We start from the raw sequence: 3,806 nt of genomic DNA, 5'->3' as shown, positions 1-3,806 counted from the left end.
CATTATTCAACGTGGAAAATCAAGAACATTGAAATACTGTTTAGTTAAAAACAAGCAGTATTTCAGTCTTCTCAGTTAATTAATGGGATAATTAACAAAGTGCAACTAATTTTATAAGTGACAGTATACTGTGTGTAAAAATACAGTATTTGTATTTAAAACATTTAACCATGCATAATGTCATTAATTTCCAACTAATACTCTGTAGTTAATGTTTAAGTGTATAGTAATAATTAATCTTTTTTTTATTTCCAGATAAGATTCTTTCAACCACAAACATGGAACCAGGAATCAGTCTCAGCAAGACTGATATTATTGAGGATGTACTTCTATGTTTTGAATCAGTAAATGGGTCTTGCAATATATCAATATTTCCTCCAACAATACAAGTACAACTTTATCTCTTCCTTGGCTCAATGTCTGTTCTCACAGTGTGTGGCAACCTTCTTGTAATCTTCCCCATAATTCACTTCAAAGAGCTCCACACCCCAACCAACTACCTCATCCTCTCCCTGGCTGTATCAGACCTCCTCTTAGGGGTATTAGTCATGCCTCCCAGCATGGTATATTTAGTGGAAAGCTGCTTGTATTTTTTAGATTTATTTTGTAAAATCCACAGCAGCACTGATGTTATGTTGTGCAATGCATCCATTCTTAATTTGTATTTTATTTATATTGACTGATATTATGCAGTGTGTTGCCCTCTCCATTATAGACTGCTCATGTTGTTGTGATTATGATCGTGGTCACCTGGACTGTTCCTGCCACAGTAGGGTTTGGTATAATATTTCTAGAGCTCAATATTTGGGGCATTGAGGAGTTTTACCATCAATATGTTGCCTGGGAGGGACGATGTGTTTTTCTTCAAAACAAATTATCGAGTAAGGTGGCTTCGGTGATCTCATTTTACATCCCAGGAGTAGGGATGATTAGCATTTATCTAAAGATTGTCCTTATAGCACTGAGACAGGCACACTCAATTCAGTGTACAACCAATCAGAACTCTGTAGGAAAATCCCAGAAGAAGGCCACCAAAACACTTGCTATCATTATGGGGGTATTTCTATCATTCTGGACACCCCTTCATGTCTCCAACTGTATTGATCCCTTTATTAGTTAGTCTACCCCACTAGTTTTGTTTGTAACATTTATATGGATTGGCTATTTGAATTCAACTATTAATCCCATGTTGTATGCATTATTTTACAGTTGGTTCAGGAGGGGGTTTAGAATGATCATTTCTGGTTAAATATTTCAACCTTTAATAATACACGTTTTCAAAATAAATATGTCCAAAACCAGTACTGAAACAGAACTGTGACAAATATGTGCCTTGCTCTCAGTCCTTTTTCTTAAACCAGCCACAGGTGTGTAGTATTCAAAAGCAATTACAATCCAGTTGACCCCAAAACCTTTTTTATTAATAACATCATTTCATTTGAACATGGGTGAGACTGCAGTAGGCCTATCCAAAGCAAATCTACCAGTGAGAGTTACTGTAGCCTCTCCTATCCCATATCCAGTACATACTGTACAAACATACATACATACATACTGTGATGGAACATTTTATCATGTGAAGAGACAGCCTTGAGAATGTTCATCTTGTCTTAGTGTCATAAATAATCCTTGGTTCCTGCCTCTGCTTAGTAAAGATATGAGGGGGGCGACATGACCCCCTCCTTAGGACCATCTGGCAGAACGCCCAGAATATGTTCTATAAATTAAGATAGGAGATGGTGCCAGACACATGCCGGAACCAACCCTATGAACCATGCCTATGTAACGTGTCTGTAAGCAATATATAAGAGATCTAACGGGACTGCCCAGATGGAGCTCACTTCAGACCGGTACTTTATGCATCTAAGTTTCACTGTGATCTCTCCAGCTTGCTGTCAATAAACAATGATTCATTTAAGATTGACTTCAAGTGTCCCTGTGTAGAATTTCCACGACAACACATACATACATACAGTTGAAGTCGGAAATGTACATACACCTTAGCCAAATACATTTAAACTCAGTTTTTCACAATTCCTGACATTTAATCCTAGTAAAAATCCCCTTTCTTAGGTCAGGTAGGATCACCACTTTATTTTAAGAACGTGAAATGTCAGAATAATAGTAGCGAGAATGATTTATTTCAGCTTTTATTTCTTTCATCACATTCTCAGTGGGTCAGAAGTTGACATACACTCAATTAGTATTTGGTAACATTGCCTTTAAATTGTTTAACTTGGGTCAAACGTTTCGGGTAGCCTTCCACAAGCTTCTCACAATAAATTGGGTGAATTTTGGCCCATTCCTCCTGACAGAGCTGGTGTAACTGAGTCAGGTTTGTAGGCATCCTTGCTCGCACATGCTTTTTCAGTTCTGCCCACAAGTTTTCTATAGGATTGAGGTCAGGGCTTTGTGATGGCCACAGCAATACCTTGACTTTGTTGTCCTTAAGCCATTTTGCCACAACTTTGGAAGTATGCTTGGGGTCATTGTCCATTTGGAAGACCCATTTGCGACCAAGCTTTAACTTCCTGACTGATGTCTTGAGATGTTGCTTCAATATATCCACATCATTTTCCTTCCTCATGATGCCATCTATTTTGTGAAGTGCACCAGTCCCCCCTGCAGCAAAGCACCCCTCACAGCATGATGCTGCCACCGTAGTCTGGCTTTTTATGGTGGTTTTGGAGCAGTGGCTTCTTCCTTGCTGAGCGGCCTTTCAGGTTATGTCGATATAGGACTCGTTTTACTGTGGATATAGATACTTTTGTACCTGTTTCCTCCAGCATCTTCACAAGGTCCTTTGCTGTTGTTCTGGGATTGATTTGCACTTCTTGCACCAAAGTAAATTCATCTCTAGGAGACAGAACGCGTCTCCTTCCTGAGCGGTATGACGGCTGCGTGGTCCCATGGTGTTTATACTTGCATACTATTGTTTGTACAGATGAACATGGTACCTTCAGGCGTTTGGAAATTGCTCCAAAGGATGAACCAGACTTGTGGAGGTCTACAATTTTTTATGTAAACTTTCGACTTCAACTGTACATACATCCTTTATGTGCTGTGGATCTACAGCTGAAGTCGTAAGTTTACATACACTTAAGTCATTGAAACTCGTTTTTCAACCACTCCACAAATGTGTTGTTAACAAACTATAGTTTTGGCAAGTCGGTTAGGACATCTACTTTCTGCATGACACAAGTAATTTTTCCAACAATTGTTTACAGACAGCTTATTTCACTTACAATTCACTGTATCACAATTCCAGTGGGTCAGAAGTTTACATACACTAAGTTGACTGTGCCTTTAAACAGCTTGGAAAATTCCAGAAAATGATGTCATGGCTTTAGAAGCTTCTGATAGGCTAATTGACATAATTTGAGTCAATTGGAGGTGTACCTGTGTATGTATTTCAAGGCCTACCTTCAAACTCAGTGCCTCTTTGCTTGACATCATGGGAAAATTAAAAGAAATCAGCCAAGACCTCAGAAAATAAATTGTAGACCTCCACAAGTCTGGTTCATCCTTGGGAGAAATTTCCAAACGCCTGAAGGTACCACGTTCATCTGTACAAACAATAGTAGGCAAGTATAAACACCATGGGACGACGCAGCCGTCATACCGCTCAGGAAGGAGACGCGTTCTGTCTCCTAGAGATGAACGTACTTTGGTGCGAAAAGTGCAAATCAATCCCAGAACAACAGCAAAGGACCTTGTGAAGATGCTGGAGGAAACAGGTACAAAGTATCTATATCCACAGTAAAACGAGTCCTATATCGACATAACCTGAAAGGCCGCTCAGCAAG

General features: G+C 39.3%; 1 pseudogene across 1 annotated transcript; it reads left to right on the top strand.

The window, feature by feature from the left end:
* The first annotated feature begins 278 nt into the window (after positions 1-278).
* On the top strand, positions 279-1,249 carry LOC311108143 (trace amine-associated receptor 1-like; annotated as a pseudogene). Its single transcript has one exon. The product of its transcript is annotated as a trace amine-associated receptor 1-like (transcript).
* The last annotated feature ends 2,557 nt before the right edge of the window (positions 1,250-3,806 follow it).

The sequence above is a fragment of the Coregonus lavaretus genome, assembly GCF_964263955.1.
Source record: "Coregonus lavaretus genome assembly, chromosome: 33".
In the NCBI taxonomy this organism is placed as follows: Eukaryota; Metazoa; Chordata; class Actinopteri; order Salmoniformes; family Salmonidae; genus Coregonus; species Coregonus lavaretus.
The sequence above is the reverse complement of the archived record's forward strand: the minus strand, read 5'-3'. Positions and strand labels throughout refer to the sequence as shown.